Below are 21,834 nucleotides of genomic sequence, written 5' to 3'. Positions count from 1 at the left end.
TTCCCCGCTACTTTTTTGGGGTTGCGCTCGGAGCAGGCCACGGCGGTGGGGTTTTAATTGAAGGCTGAAATAAAAGGGTGAGGGGGAGGCGAGTGGTGCGGCTTCCCCGGCGCTTTCGGGCACAAGGGGAGCGCTTTCAGCATCCAAATAAAGCCATGGCACTCCAACCTCTGGAAAAAAAAAATCATGAAATGATGCCCACACGCCTCCCCCAGACCTGCGGCCGAGCGCGGTGGGATGGGGACGACGTGCCCGAAATCCCACTGCTGCAGGGGGGTCTGGGGGGCGCCTGATGCGATCACAGCGAGCCCGTGGGATGAGCTAAGTCGTGCAAACCCCCGCGAGGCTGCTGGCTTTCGAGCTCTGAAATCGCTGGGTTTACAGGATAAAGCACTTTAGGCAAATTGTAAAATGCAGGTGTCGAGTTATTCGGTCTAATCAGAAACAGAGCCCGGCGCAGTCGCCACGCACAGCTTCCCAAAACAGCACGGCGAGGGAGAAGTCCTGCAGCTGGAAAGGGCTTCGAGGCGAGCGCGATGCCCCCATCCCACACCCCACGCGAATCACCAGGAACAACAACAAGTGGAGCATCCCCTCGCACCGAGGCAGCTGCTGGCAGCGCTGCGTGCCGAGGCTCGGCGCTAGCAGCCAGCCCGCGAGGGAATTCCAGCCCCAACACGAAACAAGTTTGCACGGCTTCGAGAGCATGGCTCAAGGCAGCGTGGGCACAACGGCCCCGCAGAGCTGGCCAACGCAAGCTGGAGGGCTGCTCGAGCCACCAGGGCACACAGCAGCGACGTGGAGCGCTCCTCGGGCACGGGCTGGCGAGGGACCCGCTGATGCTCGCTGCCCGTACCAGGCGCTGGTGATCAGGCGCGCCGCGAGGAGAGGTGTAAGGTAGCTAGGCAAGCAAAGTTGCCGTGAGATCACGCGCTCGATTTAGAACAAAGGCAACGCTTCTCTTACAAATATGATGCGCACTTACCCTGCCAAATTCGCTCGTCCTCGGTTAATCTGCAGCAATCACAACATCAGTGTTGACATCTAATGGTACCTACGAGCATCTCCCTGCCTCTCCGCGCGGTGTAAGCCTGTTCTGTTAACACACTTTACATTTTCCAACCATCTTGTTTAAACTAAACGTCTATAAAATTACACGCAACTTATCTGGGCGGAATATGCAGCCCCCTCAACAAAAATAAAAAGTTAACTCAACGCGCTGGTATCAAGATCAATAAATCACGCAACCAAGTAGCAGTTCAAAAGTTCAAAGACATGATGGCCAGTTCACTACGTCGTAGCACTCAACCAATAATAACTTGACTCCATCACTCCTCATAGTATAGACAATTTCATAGCATCATTTTCATTAGCCTGTCTCACTGAAAATTGCTAGCTATTTATGTATACGCTAAAATAAATTAGCCATTTCATCGAGCACTGTGATTCTTATAAAATACATTAACACAATACTCAATTTTCCAGTTGGAGTAAATAAATAAATCAATAAATTCAATGCAGAGTAATTTTTATTTTTTTTTATTGTGGAGCCTGAGCTCTCAGCGTAAGTGTTTTTATTGGGTTTATTTGTTTCAATAAAAATTGAAATGGGCCAGTGATCTTAGCTGTAGGATCTAGGGGGAAAAAACACTATCTAATATGAACAAAGTATACTGTGCAGTATCGTCATCTTGTAACGTATAATTTTGGTCAAAAATCATTTTCAGTACAGCCATTAAGCAGCCACTGAATTCTGAAGGGTTCTTTTCTACCCCGAACCTGCACGAGAAGGGGACATACACCCTGCAGCGGGGAGCGGGCTCCGGTCCTGCCAGGGCCGGGGCAGCCCCATGTGTTTATGCACCTTCTGCACAGGGGGGGAAGAGGTTACAGCACCCACGCTCACCATTTTTAATCGGTCAAAGTATTACATTGCACGTGGCTGTGGGTAGGGGCACCTGACATCAGAGGTAAGACAGCAGGAGGGGGACGGAGGAAAACCAGGGAACGGTTGATGGACATCCCAAAGACTTGGTGCTCTGAAGAGGGCTGGTTCTGGCCTCCTAGGTCTGTTCCCCCCATAAGACATGCCCACTGGGCTTTATGGCTGAGAGCATCCCGAGTGACTTGGTGCTGGCGTAACCCTACAGTTCAGTGTAGGGCACCCTTTGGCCAATACTTCGGCACCTCTGCAATGAGGGTAAGAATCTATACAGGACCAGGAAGAAATCAAATATATCCCTTATGGCATGGATCAGCTCTGAATCCAGTCTTAGCAGTGAATAAAACAAATGTATTAACTAAAACATACCATCTAAGCCCATAATGATTTACCATAATTCCTTTAAGAAGGCTGCATGTGAACAGCACAGTTTGTAAACGGCTCGGTGGTAACAGAAGGGGACTTTTTGTTCATATTCACTCTTTAACCTAATCAGAGGAAAAGTAAATATCGGGTCTCAATTTTAATGACTGACTATAAATAAAAGCTTTTACCCAAAATGCACAGTTCGCACAGATAACGATTTTAAGTATGATGTCACTGGCGACCTACTGAACTACATGGCACATGTCAGACAGACGTCTGTTTCTTAAATTGCAGTAATAAATTAGTAGCCACAGAATCTCTTCTGTCAAGAAAACGTGAAGCTTTCCTGTTCAGATGAAACTTTAACGAATGTTTCGGCTTAGGTGGGAGTTCGGATTGCTGCCGACAGGGGACCGACGGCAGGGCCAAACGGAGCCTGCCCCGGCACTGCCGTGCAGAGAGCATCGTGCTGCCGAGCCTCCTGTGTTCACACACGAATCCCACCACAAAACCAACACGCGCTTTTGGAGTGCCAACAAAATCCCCTCTCTTCAACCACTGAAGGTCAACTTTTTGACCAGACCGTGCAATAAAACTGGGGCAAGCAAGACAATCTCTCCCATACCTTAGAGAAGTCGTGGAGCCAAACCTGAGGAGCTCAGGGGTGAGCAGTGGGGCACATCCCACGTGTGAGAGGAGAGCTGCTCCTTCGTCTTCTTCCAAACCCTGTGCAGGATCAGTTGACCAAGTAGACACACGGGAGGTCTTCCTCTAACTTTATGCTGCTTTAAACACAAGGACCGCAAGAGAAGGCGCACGCACACTCGCACAGCACCTCCCTACACGGTGCGCTCGTACAGCACCCTACCGCCGTGACCGCTACCATCCAACGTCCCGCGCCCCATCTTAATCACCTCTGTTTCACTTTCGAACAAATCCGTCAACTTTTAACCTCTGCACTGTGCTTTTCCTTGGTGGGCATTCTGCCCCAGGCCAAATTCGTGTCAGAAGTTTCAGCCCGAACTGCCGAGACACTTCTGAGATGAGAGACGGGGGAAAGCACGGCCCCAGCCACGGGCAGCAGCCCTGGGCACCGCTTCGAGACGCCGCCGAGCTCCCACGCTTTGGAGAGGAGACACCAAAACAAGCCATGGAAAGCCCTCGGTGCGAGGTAGGTGTGGGGCTCCATTCCCCACCTACTGCCTCCTCCCTGACCCCCGGCCAGCACCCAGGGCAGCAGAAGCCACCTGATTTGAATAGAGAGGAGACAAAGCTGGGGCAGGGGGCAGGAACACGAGCAGACGGGGACAAAGAGGTGAGGGAGACGCGAGCCACCACTGCCCGAGCACATCAGCTGTGTCTGGGAGGGCTGCAAAGGTTCTGTCCAAACGAGAGGAGCTTAGAGAGAGAAGTGTAGTCCAGCATGGGAGCAGAAACATTTTCACAGAGCTGCTCCTTGGCCAACTTGATGTACAGGTACATCCAACACAACACCCCTGGTCTCAGTGAGATCTCCCTCCCGGTTTCCATATTTTATCCCCAAAACATGGAAAATCCTCAGGCTTCTCGGCACATTGGCTCTATGTTTTCACACAGCCCGGGCAGCATCTATTTCCGTAATCCTTTTCTGAGACACGGCTGCATGGTCTTCGTGGAAAGTTCTAGACCCAGAAAACTTCAGCCCAGTTAGGTTGGCATTTGGTCATTTTGGGAACAGCACAGTTTTTAATCAGTAGGTGTGGGTCACTTTAGTCTTTTTTTTTCTAATAGGAATAACATTGGCCTATGTTTTGGTGTAAGTAACCAAACTAGAAATTACATTTATTTTTTTTTTTAATGCTATGCTGCCCGTTTCCCCATGAAACACCAACTTTGTTTTCTCCTATCTACCCTATGCACAGGACTGGTAAAAAGCTTTATACAACAACAACTCACACCGACCTGATATGTAATAAAACTGCAAAATGAGCCCTGTACAGGAGGGAGCAACGCCTTGCTCAGACTTTCCACATCTAACAGGTCCATGCCCCTCAACGAACAAAGGTGTGTTGCCTTTCCCTCCATGCAGCCTCTTCAAAAATGAAATAAAATCAAGAACCCGCTCTGCTCCCACCGCCTTGGCTGAGCTGCCCGCTGAGGATCTGGTGTGCGGCCGGGCGCTCGCTCCCAAACCCCAAACGTGTGCCCCCGGGGAGGGGACGGGCTCAGCCCCGCTCTCTGCTCCGCCGCTCGCCGAGATTTCTCGCCGGGTAGAGCTCCGAAGGAGCTTGAGCTTATGATAAGCAACGGCATACTTAACGGTTACATATTACTGTTCATGATAATGCAATATTTCATTTGGGTGATTTAGAAGTCCCTCTTGACCAACTTACAGTGAGACACCAAACGCTTCATCAATCACAACCATTTTTATTCACAATCCAGTGCAAAAACTACAGGGAGAGTTGCATTTTCAGTAACTCATTGGGGAGGGTATTGCTACTAGCACTGAAAATCCTCCTATCTCACCAATTTTTATGTTAGATTCAAATATATTTTCTCTCTAAGCAGCATTCCATTTTCCCGCATCTCTCCGCCACGTTTCTTATCGTGGCAGGGTGAAAGAGTATCCAATTTAATATCTGTTTTGCAGGACAGGAGATTTTTTCATATCTTATGCACTAAGGAAAGCTGCAGGGGATGGCTTAGCAGGCTGAGCATCAGGCTTTAAACACGTAGACTCCCTGGAACCACAGATCCCATCAGGTCGACTGAGCCCTTCATGTTTCTGGGGTAGATAAATTAAGTGTCACGCTGTTTACTTTGCCGGGATCTTTGCAGGGAGACCTCTGCAGTAAAGGTCCTGTCTGTTTTGCATGGAGTTTAAGGTTAAAGTCTCATGGCTAAGGCACGGCACCGGGTGCCACCTTGATCTCACTACTGCTAATGGCGGTACTGCCGTTTCTTCTGGGAGAGACATTCCAGGGAGCTGCTCCCAAAACTTGCCCCAGTGTTGGCGGATGACTGAAAGTTATCCAGCAGCTTATCTGCCTCGGATTTGGTGACTGTTAAAGGAAAAAAAATACATATATACCTCCCAGATGTTTAATTCATAAGTTATACAGAACTGTCACATCTAGGGATGACAGAGGAGAGATTCATCATTTTTTACAGCCAGATTTTTGTAGTTGGAGGTAACCCTTCGTTTCTGCAAAGTCATCCCCCCTTCCCACTCCTCTGCATCATGCAGAAGCAGTTTGCTCCCGCCGCAGCCGAGCCCCCCGACGTTAATTGTTCACAACGGGAGCCTCTTAGAAAGAAATCACTGGAGAGAAGGAGTACGAAACGCTCACAGAAGCCAAAACTTTAACAATAATCACAAAACATCGCAGTCCAACAGATGTGCAGAGGCATACACCCATATTCACACACACAAAACCTTCAACCTTGAACATTTCTGAGAGGTTGTTTCATCTACAAAAGGTCCAAGTCATGGGGAGCAGACACGGGGATGAAGAAAACAGGATACTTCGAAGGGAGCAGCCGTAAACATGCTCTTTGCACCTACTCCTAGCCTTACTCTTTCCTTCCCAGCTACTACTATTTAATACATTAAATGCATTTCCTTCTCAGAAAGTACGATGAAGGCCAACTTCTTCACAATCATTTCCCTTTTAAGCAGAAATTAAGCAGAAAACATATTTCCTTTTGAACCGGGTAGGCAAAGGTCTGTATTTTGATTTGTTTTCACAACAGCTGACAGCACGCATTCCCTGCTTAGGGTACCAGAAATAATAATTAACACTCCTAAAATGTTGTGTGTTACGGCAGCATACCAAAGGTTAGGTTTGGCTGTGGGCTGTGCTGGCAGTAATTCCTTCTCAGGTGGTCTCTAGTGCCATGCAGCTCCCACATTTTCCTCCCAAACTACCCAAGGACCTGCTGGAGCTCTGGCACGGCAGCGCATCAGCCTACAGGCCTTTCTGGGCTGGGTAGAAAAAGGAACAAGAAACAGCCCTTCAGTTCAATTTACAATCTGCAATCTGGTTTTTAATGTTATCTGGCTAACCAGAAGACACGGTATCAACCCGGTTTTGAAAATATCCCATATTCAAACTGAGGAATCCAGTGTTGCAAATGATACATTTGCACCAAAGAGGGAAAAAGCTCTACCAGGGAAAGGAACCAGACCATTATTTCAGGATACACTGATTTACTGCAGTGTTTGGGATTTTTTCTTTCAGAGGCAGGACAAAGACCTCAGAAAGGCAGATCAGGATATTCCCCGCCAAACCTTGAAAACCCAAACCAATGAAAACCAAAGCAAAGCCAACAGAGTGCTATGGAGAACAGGGACGTGGCCCAAATCTGTCTGTTGATCCCGGAATCTCAGGGTCTGAAGTCGGGCACCCAGAAACTGCTCATCAGTTTTAAACGCCGTGGTTTGGGACATGAGGGTCTGCCCTGTACAATCCGTGGCAGTCAGTGAATTGGCTGTGCAGCAAAACTGGAACTGTTACGGCAGGACTCCTCTTCCAGAGCTGCTTTGAAGCAATTACTGAACCACCTCATAGCTCACTTGAAAATAACTTCAACAAGAGAGGATGTAAGCCCCCACCAAAGTTCCTGCTCACCATGAAGCCCCTGCCATACGCCTGGCTTGCAGGTGTGACTCCAAGCTCACAGAGCATCACAAACCCCTTAAGAAAAAGGAGCAGGAGATGGAAGCACCTCACAGCCCTGGATGCCCCTCTCAGCACCGCGGATGCCGGAGCAGTGTTGCAGCTCGGCCTTTCCATCTTTCTTGGCTCGGCCTGACGAGATGCCCTCCATATTCCCAGCTGCCCTCTTTTTGCTCTCTGCTGAGGAAAACGCAATTGGCCCAAAGTGCTGCTGGCTGCCGCAGGCGCTGGCAGCTCTCTCAGCAAATGGGCAAAGCCTTCGTGGCCAGCATGTCCCTGAATGCACTGAACGGCGTCCAGAGAGCCTTGCTACAGGTCCCAGCTCAGGCAGAGCGAAGCAGAGAAGAAAATCATCGGCCCTGACTCTAACCTCCTGTTTCGGTGCTTCAGGTCACCCGTGGTCATCAAGGAGACTTTCAGATGTGCTGGTGTGTCCGGAGGGAAGAGGTGGGAACACAAAGCTGGGGTCGGGGCTGTGCCTCCTGCAAGCGCTGCTGCTACCCCAAGGTGCTCCCTGCCGAAGGGCTCGTGGCAGGGCTCTGAGCACTGCTGCCAACCAGCTAGAGGACCAGAGTTAAAAATGGCAAGGGCAAGGTGGATTTCAGACAAACACAAAATATTCCTCCTCCCTGCCTGTCGGGTCTGAGGGATAAGAGGAGAAACAGGATGGAACTGGCTCGGGTTTAAAGCTGCAGAGGAATCGCAGGGATAGAGCACTTACAGAGAAATGTATTTTCATGTAAACTTTTATGCTCCCATCCCTTGTAACTGGACATCGGGGAAGATGTTAATAAACATCAGGGCAAGAAAAACACCGTAAAAAAATATCAGACTACAAACCCATCTCTTCCCAGATCTTAGAAATGGCTCTGCGGCTATATACTGCAGGGAGCTGAGCACGCTCAAGTGCAAGTTTGCATCTTAAACATAAGCACATATACATACAAACAAGGTTTTGCAGATATTTGTTAGCTGTACCACAATATTTTCCAGGGTCAATGCTGCCACTTGCATTGCAGCGCTTGTAGTACAGCTGCAGAGCAGGCCCCCAGGAAGGGGCCTTGGAAAGAAGCTGGAATAGTGATAGTTCGCATGGCTGGGGATATTTCCGAGGCACAGTTGCTGTTTACTGTGTTTCTATTTCCGATCAAGCTGCAAAGTCCACCCATAAAACCTGAGGAGGCATTTCTCTGGGTGTGGGACAGCGCAACCCGCACGCGAGGAGGACCAGAGCTTCAGCTGCTCCGCCTGGGCAGAGCTCCACCGAAATACTCTTCGCCTGATGTACAGCAGAGAATTTGGCCCACGAAGAGGAAAACTATATTCAAAACCTCCAGTCGCAAGTCTTCTTTCAGTATATATTTATGCACAAAGCTCAAATAATTTAATACCACGCCTCACTAATCATGTGAGTGCACAATTTTTGCAGGGGCAAATGGTTCTCGTGCATTTTTATTGTGCATCTAGTGCTCCTGGCTGAAAAACAACGCCTCGGAAGCTGACTGGTGCTCTTAAAGGTGGTGTCTGTCTGTGCCATATACAATCAAACCTGATTAATCGGAGGCTCGCTAGGAGAGATTAACCTATTCTACGAGGAGTCAGAAACTACTCGTAACGATGGCAAATCACAGCATATGGCCAATTGGACAACTTCATTCCACTTCAAAGGGAAATTAAGTGATACACTCTGGGGTATATTCTCCTCTTGTTACACTTGCAAATCCCCATTAATGCTAATGATTGCACAAAGTGTAAGAAAAATGCTACAAACACATAAAACAAAGCAAGATTGGTCAAGAATATGCAAAAGCATATGCAGAGGGATCTAAAGAGCATTTAAATGAAACACAGCTTCTTTCCCTTCTTTCCTTAAAAGCAAATGGCGTGCGCTATTGCAAATATATACGATGTGCCAACACATGCAAAAACTACGATTCATGAAAAATCGTGAAATAGAGACGCAAAATCCAAGGCCAGTACAAGTTCATCATCTGAACTGGAGATCAGAAAACTGGCTCCTAAAGTAGAAAAGAACATCAATTCCGTTTTTTCTAAGAAAACCATTTCCTACCAACTTTGAAAACAAGAGTGCCTACAGTGATCTGATTGGACTCTCCGTGATTGTTTTGGCTCGGCTCCCTCATCCCTCCTCAGCTGGGTGGCTAAATGTTAGTCTAACCACGAGGCTGAGAGGTTCTCTTCTTATTAACCTTCCACTTCGTGCTTCCAATTTTAGATAGGAGTAAAACCGCCTGTCAGAAATTTCTCTTATTCTTAGTTACTTCTGCGGTGAGATTCTCATTTACGTCCCCATCTGGGATGTGAGTGCTGTGGAAGGACAACACAGAGTTAACAGGCAGGGGCCGGCCTTTCTCTGCTTCCCCTGGAATGTTATTTATGTGTTTGTTTGTTTGTTCTTCAGAACCATCACAAGAGCAGTTTGATGGCTCCAGAAGGGCTGTAAACTCCTGCCCAAGTTTTGATGTCCGGACTCAAAACAAAACGCGGAGAGGATCCCTCACCCCCAGCCCTGTGGTGGCGAGCTGCAACCATCTGCCATGGCGGGGACCACCACGGCCCCCAGCACTCCCCTACCAGCATGAACCGCGATGGGGCGAGGGCTGGAAGCGCACTGACTGCTCCTGAAACACTGCACCCAGGAGCACGGTTGTTAAGGCAGCGTCCTCCTCCCAAGCAGCTGTTATTCCAAGCCACAGGACATTTTCCAACACGGTTATTAGCACCACCTCAGCCGGGGCTGTTCAAGACGCATCTTGTCTTTGAGCGAGCAAGCAAAATTCACAAGGGAAAAATCAGATTTGGAAACTAAACGTTTTGTAATCTCCTGCCACGCAACTGGGCTTTCAGGCAAGCTTCCAACCCTTGCAGTAGCTAAAAAATAGACAAAGTCGCTGCCTTCCACCACCTCCTGGTGCATTACGGCCAGCGTGATGCGACACCACACGCATCTAGGAAGGTGCAGCAGTGGAAAGGAGTGATGCACCGTGCACGGTGGTAGAGGAGACAGAAAACATACCCCTTGGAATAGAGCGGAGCCGAAATAACCACTTCTGTTACAACTAATTTATCTGTCCATGCTCCCCTCCCGAAATCAGCACGGCTGTGCTGGCTCGGCACGGTGCAGCCCTGTGCTCTGCCACCGGCTTTGGTCACAGAAAGGGCAGGAGACAAGGAGAGGAGAAGCGCTGGCAGAGACGGCAGCAGTGCTGAGCGCTGCGACGCGCTCGCAGATACGCCGGGGCTGTTGCACTGCCCTTATCAGCAGCCACGAGTTCAAGGTCAGCCTTGATGCACTTACTGAAAACTGACACTGCCCGCGTCCTGCAGTCAGCACGACTTCAAATGGAGCCTCCCAATTATTAGCAGTCATTTTGTTTATTATTGCAGGGCCTCGGGACAAACAAAAAAGGAGCCCCATTGTGCTCAGCGTTGTACAAAAAAGCTTAATTAGCCTCTTCGTAGGTTGTTCCCTTGAGCTTTTTTTAAACAAGATATTTTCAAATATAAATAAATTCAAATTTCAGAATTCCAGAAATCCATTTCCTGAAATGTGCTTCCGCAAACAATTAAAGCAACTTTGCCTCTCCAAATTTTAGCTGTACACCAAACTTACAACTTCAGTTTACTTGAAGAAAAATTTGTAGTGTAAAACCTTCACCTTTGGGATTTAAATATATTTTTGCCATTTACGTAAGCCAGGATTTGAACCCACAGTTTTGTTGTTGTTTTTTTTTAAACTATGTGGAAGTTAGAAAATGACAGATCTTTGTTGTTTCTCTCCTCCAACTACAATACTTACGTATCAATGAAATATCAATGTACAGGGATATGCACCAACTGGAAAAACAAATTAAGATACCACCACATGAACTGGTCTGAGAAATCTGGAGGTGCAGAAAGACCTCAGGAGCTCAGAGCATTATTGAATATCCCGAGTTGGAAGGGACTTGGCAAGGATCATCGAGCCCAACTCCTGGCTTAGCAGGATAATGAAATTGGTGCACATCTAGATAAGAGGCATACTACAAACGTTATGATAGTCAGTACAGGAAAACTCAAAGTTTGGGGGAGGAAAGTAAAAGTTCAGGCTTTTCTCCCTCTCTTTGGAGGCATCTGATCACGTGCAGTATGAGAGATGCCCAAGTGGTTGTAGCACTGTTCAACCTACCACGCCGGCACTGGTGTGCTGCTCTTACCTGGCAGCTCGCTTGCTGAATTCCAACCTGGAAGGAAACGGTGGCAGGTGAAGTGAGAGGAAATCACCTCGTCCTTCTGAGAGTCATTCACCCACGGTCTCAGACTGTCCCCAGCTTTTCAGAGGATGGATCCTGAGGATCGCACCACCATCTGCAAGCATTTTATGACCATTTTCAAATGCAAATACTTCCCGCTGAGTCTCCACCTCGCTCAGACTCGTACCAACCATTTAGAGGTCACTAGCTATCGCCTCCTGTTAGCTACTCCTTCAGACTCTGCTTTATTTGTTTTTACCATCACCGTTCACTGATGCTTCCATTCACCTTTGAAGATGCCTGTTTAATTCACCTGCATTTTAAGACCACGCTTCGCATTATATTTTCTCCAAGCTTATTCTAGCAATTTCTTGGCAATAAATGCTGTTTGGATACCCCACAAAATCCCCATCAAACGCTGATTAGCATTATTGCCATCACCCTGGGCTAAACCAGGTAGCTCGTAAGGGCAAATTAAAAAGCTTGCTTCCACGTTCTGGTCCTTTGGAGGAAGGACACGACTACCCTCCCTAGCAAGGAGGAAGCTGACACAGAAACCGGGGGCACGTGGAAGCTCTCCAGGACCAAACAAATGCCTTCAAAACGGCCACGTCCCTGGCATGGCAGAATAAAGAAGATACAGTAAACTACTTTGCATGCAGAGGATAAAATCAATACAGTTTCCATTCAGGCAATGAAAATCACAGCACACTGCTTTACTCACATGCATACCCCTCATTCAAGGTGGAGTTTCCACAATTCCCACCTGAATACCCAGCTCTGCAGCACGCACCTCTCCCTAGCACTCGGCACTCTCTGCTTGACATTAGTACTAAACAATATTCATTAAGAGTGTAACACTAAAGTGCAACATGTAAGTAAATCAAACTCTTAATGCTCTATTTTACAAATTTCATGGGCCACTGGGGATAATTAAAAGGGTAATTATATAAAGTTGGTGCAGTTTTGAGACTCAAATGACATTTTCTGCTTTAAAGCACTTGATAACCTGGTATTTTTCTACCAAGACAGTCTTTTTATACTTTTATGGTCAAGCAGCACAAACAAACAAGAACTATTTTTTAAGACATTTTGACTCTTTCACCCCCCACATGCTGTTTTTCTTGATCAATACCATTCGCCACTTATTCCTAAAAGTCCTACGCTGAGATATCAAGAAAAAGAAGGCCTTTTATAAAAAGCACTGATCACTATAAAACAATACCGAGCCTCGAGCCTGGTTTTAACTGGAGCTCTGAACAAAAATGGTATTGCTTTGGGTGTTTACAGCACTGGAGTGCTGTTTGGTTTGTCACTGTGTTTAACCACTGCTCTAAAGCTAGCAAAGTACATTACTGGTACTAACAGCTCATGAAAAATACAGCGAAGAAACTGCTAGTGGCAGAAGCATTTAACTTTCTTGTTAGCAGCCTCCCCCATGTGGCACTTTAGCACCAGCAAGTTGTTTATTATGTTCTGTGCCAGGCAAAACTGATTAAATGGGGCTCTTAAGAATCAAAGCGTTATAAATTCATGGAAATACAGCAAGCAATAAATTCCGTGGAATTAAAAGCTTACTAGTGCTATTAGCATTTCAGGGTGTTTGCATTGTTAATAGTGATGTGCAGAAATGATGTTCCTGTAAGACAACGCAAACCAACAGAACATATGCATTAGCTGCTACATTTTTACACAATGTCATCATTACTTGTAAATTTTTTCTCTCCCGAAACTAGAATGCTCATTAATGTTTTAAAGAAAAACCTGAACCAAAGCAGTGGTCCATAGCCCAAAGATTTACATCCCCAGTAAAATACAAGTGTTACGCATGGAACATAATGCCCTTATTACTCTCTGAAGCTGGATACCCCAAAGCAGAGGTTTGCCCTGGCTTTTGGAAGCAGGGAGCAGGGCAAGGCAGGCTCGCTTTTCCACACAGCACCCACATATTACAACACAACCACCTGCCTGGCCCTAATCTGACAATTTAATAAGGAAAGTAGCTGCATGGCAACTCTGAACACTAAAAAGAAGCGGTGATCCAGCCTGAACTGGTGGTCAGTAAATCTGTCAGTGGCTCTCCAAAGAGACATCTTTACTCCGGGTCTCTCCATCATCGCTCCGTGGAAATGGCCCCGATGGCAGGTGACTAACTTCTCCTTCATGACTGCGCAGCTCTGCACGTACTGGTAAAGCCAGGCTGGTGTTAGCCCTTCCCTGACGGCCATCTGGTTTTAGGTAGCTGGTAACTTGGCAAATGGAATCGCTTTCAAGTGGAAACTTGGTAAAGAAGCCTTCCTAGGTTCGTGGCCAGGCAGGAGAGAAATGGGGGACACTTTCTAAAGCTGTGGAGAAATTAGGCCATGCAGGGGTTTTGTTTGTTTTTTAACAAAGGAACAATTTGTACCTTTGGGAGCTACTTGAAAACACAACAGACAGATAAACCCCACCTGCAAGGTCCCTCTGAGGGGGGTGAGGGACAAACCTGGCTCTCACTGCAGATGGGAAAATCAACTCACAGCTTTGCTGTCAGAGCTAAGGTTTGACACACGATAAAGAGTATATTCTGGATGGTACATCATGCACAGCTGGCAGCATACAAAAGTCAAGAAAAAATAAGAAAGCTTTGTCCAGAATAAACAGTACCCGTGCCACGAAGTGACTCAGCTGCAGAGGTGGGGAAACAAACCCCAAATCCTGGCTCCCAGGCCCATGCCCTGAGAGAAGCACACGTTACCAGCACAAACCCTCTCCCAAGACTGAGGGGGTTGACATTTTGTTTGCCTCTAGCAAAACAAAACAAAGCAGTAGGTTTTAAAGTGCTCAGAGGCACGTTGTCTTTTTGATGTATGTGTGTCCTGGCAGTCACACATCTGCATCAGGAGAGAAATAGCCCGGTTTTTGGCAGTTATTTAGTCCTTTTCATCTGAAAGTTGAAAATACGCCGCCATTGAACCTTTGCAGCTCAGGGTTCTGCATATAAAAAGCAGCTGCTGAATACACGCAGGGAGCGAGGGCTTTTTCTTAATGTTTGAACAGTTCCAAGTTCAAACCCATTAAAGTCCAGGTCACACCGGGATCATGTCACTATTAATGCATCCAGTTACATGCTGAGGGAAACCCAATATAAAACTATGATAAACTCTACTTCTCCCACAGAGACGTATGAAGGTCTTACCCAGATGATGCCACAGATCGCTCTTCATGGGCAGTGACCAGACGGGATGTCAATGACAGGGGAGAAAATCTGGGGAAATTATCAGGTATAACTGTACACAGATAGCTTTCAAAAGGAGGTCTCCTCGTATGTCTACAAAGCTTGTCTAGACCTCTTTTTTCCTCTTCTCTTGGAAAGAGCTTCTTGTCCTGTGGATGCTGCCTCCCGCACCCCGCTGGTTCCCACACAGCCTCCTCCCACCCTCCATCGCCCTAAGTGAAAGTGAGCATGAAGCCCCCTAACCCCATGCTCCTCCGCTTTTAGGGTGGATCTTCTTAGCAGATGGGCAATGTCCCATTCACTGGGGGACTTTGTGCCTGGCCAGATACAGCTGCAGTGGGATCAGCAGGGAGGGAGAGGCCAGGGCCCCTCAGGGAGGTGTTTTGGGGTCTGCCCTCTGCCCGTGTCCCGTAATGCTGCTGATAGCAGCAGTGCTCTTCCTAAGAGTGAAGACAGACAGGAGAGGAGACTTGAGTGAAGGGTAGAGGGGAGCTGATGGTACATGAACTCATGATGGAGCAGCTCTCTTCGCAGTCCTGTAGCCTTGGCACTTGCAGCTCGTGTGGAGGAGGCAGAGGCAAGAATAAGGAGAAGAAACTGTTTTTCAACACTTCTCCCAAGGTCCACAATCACACGTGGCAATACCACCAGAAATCACTTCTGGAATAGAAACAGAACCTAAAGCTCAACCACCAGTTCAGCTATGAGGAGGTGCCAGACACAATCACATCCATCTTTTATCACTTCAATTACTGATTACTTCCCATGGGAAAATCTCTCATTCTCCCTGGCACAGGTGCCCCCGTAGCCGTAGTGCAGCACACGGTGTTTGGTGGGAAGCCCCGAGCACTCCCCTTGCTGCATGCACCTTGAGATGGCCACTGCTATCTGAGAGAGAACACAGCAGAAGGAAGTTTGGAAAGAACAGATTAAATCTCAGGGACAAACAGCATCAACACCTCACCAAAATCCTACCGACTGCCAATATTCCCAAGCAATGGATCAGCCAGGCAGTTTGCTCCCCTATGGCAGCCCATCAGATGTCCAGGGTGGACAGACACACACAGCTCTACCCCTCAGATGCAAGAAGAGCGTTAAGATTCACTACAAGCATTCCCCTCCAGCAGCTCCTTCCAGGGCAGCTTCAAAGACAGGCTCCCCAAGCGGTGAGGTGAGCATGATATGGGGATGCACCACGCTGCTGCATCCTGCCCGGCTGGGAGCCATGGCTTGAGCTCAGCAGGAGCCGGGTCTGTCAAACCCAACCAGTGCCCCAGCTCTGCTCTGAGCTTTCCATGCTGATGGGGATGGAAAAGGCGAGACTGGAAAAGGAGGAGAGGGCCCTTACTGGACTTGTGGACCTTATCAAGTATCTAGAAAGTACTACAGTTGATCAGGATATGTTCCAAACCAAGTTATCCATGGCTCCAGCTGGCCTGCATATCATCAACATACAACCCGCTAACTACACTGAAGTTTAGGGAACTAGCCAGGACACACTATAGACGTGGGATCTATGCTACTCTTTAAGTAGTTCTCTGGAACTCCTTACAGGGATAATGGACTCAGCAAAAAATCGTGAATGCTCTCAGAGATTCAAGTTGGGATTTGTGTTTTTTGTTTTTTAAAGAGTAACTTCAACATTAAAATTCAAATGTTCTAAGGCATACTGCCTCCTGCACTCAGGTCTCATTAAGAAGTTTTAAAAAGCCAAAGTCTGCATTTTTAAACTGTATTTTTTCAGTTTTCCAACTTTCAGAAGAAGGATAGGCCAAATTCTGCTTTTAACTACAACAACACAAATCCAGATACTTCCTTAAATTTTAAAAAATATTTTGTCTAATTAATATAATTTTTTTCCTCCAAAACATGTATTTATCTGCTGTGAAATCAAAGGCAAAAATGAATTGTTTTAAGGACGGCAGAGAGTAAATAACAAGTTTGGAACCTTGCAGCCTTACCCTGGCAATTTGTCTCATATAATTGACTCAGCAGACATGCTTACAATTTCTTACAACTTTTACAAGACCTCCTGTGGGTTTATTTCAACATTCTCCAAAACGGAGCTCAGAGCTTTGAATACTATAAGCAAGTAGCACCAAAAGGAATCATCTATTCCTCCTTAAGACAAAGGGAAACAAACAATAAAAGCACACTTTATTTCTCATTGGACATCAGACCTCAGACGAATAAGGATGCAAAAGAATTTGTGCTTCTTCAGAAACCACTCCTCAGCTGTTTTCCAATAATAACATTTTTAACAATGTTCCAATTGTGTTCAGTAAAGCTTTAAAAAAACAAACAAACAAAAAAAATCCAATAAAAATTATCTTCCCCTATTATTGGAATAAAATTTAAAGGAAGACTGATGACAGCAATAGAGCAAACACAAGCTGTAAAATTAACTGCATGATGTCTTTCCAGTTAAAAAGGGGTTAAAAAAATCCCCCTTCCCCTGAAAAAAGGAAATGGTCTCATTGCCTATTTTATTGATTTATGCTGCTGTTGGCTTTTAAATGTAGCACTTTCTATTTCTAAGATCTTTACAAACAATTAGTAATGTCATGCCTGTGTCCCACTGTTCCATTGGTGGAAGTGCCCTAGTAGCAGGAAATGCTGTGCCCTTCCACAGACGTTTCCTTCCATCAGTGGGATCCACTGACCCTTAACATGTCACAGAATTAAATGAAACACTTGTCTTACAGCTAATACGGATAAACACAAGGGCTATTAAAAATAACAAAAAGGGTACGGCAGGAGAAGAAAGTTGACCTATTACTCAAAAGATACCAATTTATCTTCAATTTTTTTTTAAAAAAAAAGGAGAAAACAATTCTATTTTTCTTAAACAAAATAAGACATCATCATATTTCAACAAAATGTATTCTGAAAAGCCGTATTATAAACTACTGATATTAATGGTTTGCAATGGAAATGACGTCAGAGTCTTAGTTACAAAATGTCCAAATGTTTGTGCTACCCTACTAAAAAAATAAACAGTGAGCTCAGAGTCAGAAATGACCCTTTTGAGCAATTAAGCAGTATTACGCAAAACATACTGCAAAGTAGATGGCCGGCAGAGGTGGGAGAGCCCCAAATTAAAATTCACAGATTGCACTGCGAGAAACACTTAGCAATTAAACATCTTGGAGGTGGCGTCTGAAGTTCCTGCCATTAGCAGCAGTGAAAAATGCTTTCATACGTTGCGATGAGAAATATGGGCAGGCAATCAGGGCCAAAAACTTCTTTTTTTTTTTTAAATGCCTTGGCTTCAGTATGAGCTACCAAATAAAAGGGTGGCCTCCTGTAATGCCCACTGACATCACTGGGCTTGTAACACTGCCACTGTAAAATATCGCTGCTACCGCTGCAGGACCGTAAGTGAAGCGTGCCGGAAGATCTGCTCCTGGCATGGTGGAAGGCAACAGGCAATGACCTCAGAGATGACCAAATAAAATATGAAATATGCAATACGGATCTATTTCTGGTGTCATTTGCTCACATCCCTGGATTTTGTGAAGCAGAAACATGTACCGCCTTCACAGCAGTGTTCTGAGGCAGCTCTCCAGCCTGCGGCCTCCCGGAGGCTCTGGCTGAGGCGCTGAGGAGCAGGCCGCAGTGCTGCCCACCGGCCCCAGCGAACGGCCCTCACCAGCCCCTGGCACAGGGGCAAGCTTTAAAACAATCCTTAACTCAGAAATAGGTTGTTTAGAGCTGGATCTTGCCATCGCCACTGCTTTTGTGGTTGTGACAGAGCGCGAGCTCAGGCTACCTGATCTGCAGCCCGCGCCTGGGCTCTGGAGTAACACAACCGCTGCCATTCCTACCACATCGTTCACAATTCCTTCCTCAGTCCAGCCAACTCCTTTCCCAAATGACACAGGCCACACACCTTCAACACCTGCCCAACACTGCAGGGATACAGTCTGGAGGTGTACATGAACCACTCAGTCTTGTGCTTCAAGATCTTCACAGGTTTGAAACAAATAATGGTACTGTGAACGCATGAGGTAATGCAAATCAGTACTGGCGTTTTTAAGATCATACTGAGCACCTACATAAGTTAAACGGAAGAAATACTGCGAGATTATGTAAAATTATGGACAAATCTGGCTCGTTCTAGCATTCTTCATCAAGACCAGAAGGATTTGGTCCAAAAGCATCAGACAAGAGGATCAAAACCTGCCACTGACTATCTCAAAGCTGAGAAACGTATTTTTCTACCAGCCCACTTGAAGATTTATAATACATTAAGGAACATTAAGGAGAAGAAAAGCTAAATGGGCCAAAAGCAAACAAAAGAATGATGTTCTCTTGAGATTGCTAATGCTGGCAGACAATAGCACAGAAAGAACTCCTCTGACAGATCTTTGAAGTCTTCAATACAGCATGCTACTGGTCCATGTTAATGAGATTTGCTCAAATACTTCTAAATTATTCCAAAATGTCTTAATCTATTTTCTAAATCTTTTGTACCCAATTGCTTCAGAAAATTCACAGCTTCACCCATCTCTGGAATAAACCTTTAATTAAACAAGGTAAGGTCCTGAAACAAGTTTGTGTTGCCAAAGGTCCACACACAACCTTTATGGGTGCTTATCACAGAACACGCAGGTAATATTGTAATTTCTATTACTACGGATTACAGAAAGACTTTGCACCAGAGTTTACTCTTCAGTTTGAGTAACTCAAAGGTCTTAGCAAGATGGGTATTTCAGCTTCTCACAACAATGAGAAAGTAAACGAAGCCATTCTTAGTTGTGTCCTGACAGACACTGACAGCTTCAGCTACATGACCAACACTCCACCCACAGCAGACATTGAGGAGGGCCTCCCAGATCCCTACTTCCTACTGGCTGTGTTATAAGCACTGAGGCAAAATACTTCTAGCACGGCTGTATGTAATTTGGGCTTGTTGCAGAGAAAACAGGAGAAAATCTCAAAGCAGCAGGTTGTCTGCTCTGTCACGTACTTCTGACTACAACACACTCAGAAGGCCTATGAACAGCCACACACTGCATCTTTGTGGAGCAATGGCTGTTTCTGTGCCGCAACATGCTTTAAGACCATTAGGTCAAAAGCAGGAAAAGTCCAGGTGCCAAACTCAGTAGACATCATCCCTACTAACTTCCCACTGCCTGAGGTGCAAGTATCACTGTCATCAGCCTGTACAGAAAACAGAAGTAAGGACCTCACCAGCACATCTCCTGGAAAGCAACCAGTGAGAAGAGCACCTGGGAGAAGCTGCACACACTATTAACAAACTTCTCTTCTAAATTCTGTTTCAGGGTTTTAACTTTTGTCTGGAGCTCCTCCTGTTAATGAATCATGCAAATACAAAGGAGCAGATGCATGCAGAGGCCAGCAAAGATGTGGCACAGCAACACACCAACCCAGTTTGAGCACTGTCTCTTCCTGATGGAACAAAATGGGGAGATTCCAGGTGAAAAAATATTTTTTGGTGCCAAAACCACTTCGTTTTCCACACAAATTGTGCAACCCATTTTTGTACTGAGCTTAAGAAAAAAAAATATCGTTCTGACCTTTCTCTTAACTTGAAGGGAAGGGAGAAAATATATATAAATATACGTACGCACACACACTCAAAGTTAGACCTCAGACCCACAGATTTATCTGTTGACCATCATCCAATGCTGAGTTACAGAAGGCAGCTTCTGTTTTATTATCGGCATTTAATCAACATTTAACTCTGGCAAGCATTAAGATTTGGAATTTTAAACTAAGTGTAACTTTGCTAAATCCTTTGTGTTGATTTTTCCCCCTGTTAAGGGTTTTCTAAAGGATTCTATCTTTGCTATCTTAAAGTCTGCATGTGTCTTTTGTTATCGGTAATGTACAACTTTAGTAGCATGTTTTGTACTTTTCAATTTTTCAACATGCAAGCTATCCTTGATTTACAATGCTCGCTGAATGGTGTTTGATTATTGAAAATGCTTTTACATACATTTAAACAAATGAATGCTCCTGGAAAACTAACACTATTGTCCATAATTCTGTAAAAATACATTTCCCCTCCCTTCTCCCCAAATCAAACATTTCAATTCAAATTCTTACTTTGAGGAAAAACTGGTATATAATTAGGCATTATGCCTAACAGTGCTAAATAAAGGAGAATGTAAACATCTTAATTCTGAAGGTTTAACCATCAAAGCCCCTTGCTGTATCTATTCAGTCTGTGCCTCTGTTCAGAGCTCTTTGGAGTTGACAGGAGACGAAGAAAAGAAAAAAAAAAGAAGCAAACAAAACACAAGTATAAAAATCTATTTATCAGGTCTGTCCTGCATCCCGCTCCGCATGCCCGAGGCCAGGCTCGCCGCTGTTTCGGGGCGCTCGGGGCCACACGGCCGCTCCTCAAGGAGTACAGAGTCCTGCTCTGTAGCTGCACTGAGTGGCTTAACCGCTAACTCCGAAGATGGGATTTCACCTGAAATTAAGCTATCAAGCAATTGAGCTCAAACTCAATCAACCAAACCCTTAACCTTCCCTGTTTCAGTGGCACGGCTCTAATTAGGACTCTATCACTATTTCCATTACTATCTCCTATTCTCATGGTTTATTATCTCGGCAGTTTCAATTCTCACCCAGTTGAAATTTGACATCCAGTTTCTTAGACCACATATCACTCATGGCTTTATTTTATGAAACATTTTGCAAGATTATGGACAGACCCTGGAGCAAATAGCTTTCTGTTGGAAAGAGCACCCTACATAGCAGCGAAAGCAGGACAAATCCATACCTTGTCACATAACCAAGTCCTACCATTTAAGGATGCAGAGAAAAAAAATCTATTTTTAGGTTGTGAATTTTGTTTTGCAGTTTGAAAAGAGGTCTACAGGTAGCGTTTTGCATTTATCACAACCAAAATTCTTAATTTTCCCAGGTCACATAGCATCATGGCCACACACCGACCATGGCTCCACAAGAATCCCGCAAATTCTGAGGCAGTCTGATGCACCTGGGACTTAATCTGTTTCCTTTCTTCACAGAAACCCACAGGGGGAACATCACTGCTGGGCAAGGAGGCACCATCTTAAACTACAGGATCTGCTCTTTCTTCAGTAGCTGAAATGCATCTAATATTCCATGGGATCCAACATTAAGAAAACAAACAAGCAAGCAAAAACTGTGATATTCAGATCTTGAAGAGAGGCATATATTACACAGCTTACATATATCATGGGGATGGCCAAGGACTGCACTATTCTCTTGAACTTCGTGAATTTCATCCTCACTAAATAGATATTTTTGGCAACAAAGAACTGAAAAAAAACCCCACATCTTCCTCAGATCTATTTTAATTTAAAACAGAAGAGAACAGGGACATTTTTCCCCTCTTGAAGTACATTTTAATAAAATTAAAAATAAAAATAGCTC

General features: G+C 45.7%; 1 protein-coding gene across 8 annotated transcripts in view; it reads right to left on the bottom strand.

Moving 5' to 3' along the window:
- The window catches only part of FOXP1 (forkhead box P1), a 364,335-nt gene that overhangs the window by 190,634 nt on the left and 151,867 nt on the right, over window positions 1-21,834 (bottom strand). The gene's annotated exons all lie outside the window — the stretch shown is intronic.

The sequence above is a fragment of the Aythya ferina genome (assembly GCF_964211825.1).
Source record: "Aythya ferina genome assembly, chromosome: 10".
In the NCBI taxonomy this organism is placed as follows: domain Eukaryota; kingdom Metazoa; phylum Chordata; class Aves; order Anseriformes; family Anatidae; genus Aythya; species Aythya ferina.
This window is presented reverse-complemented; position numbering and strand designations above follow the sequence as displayed.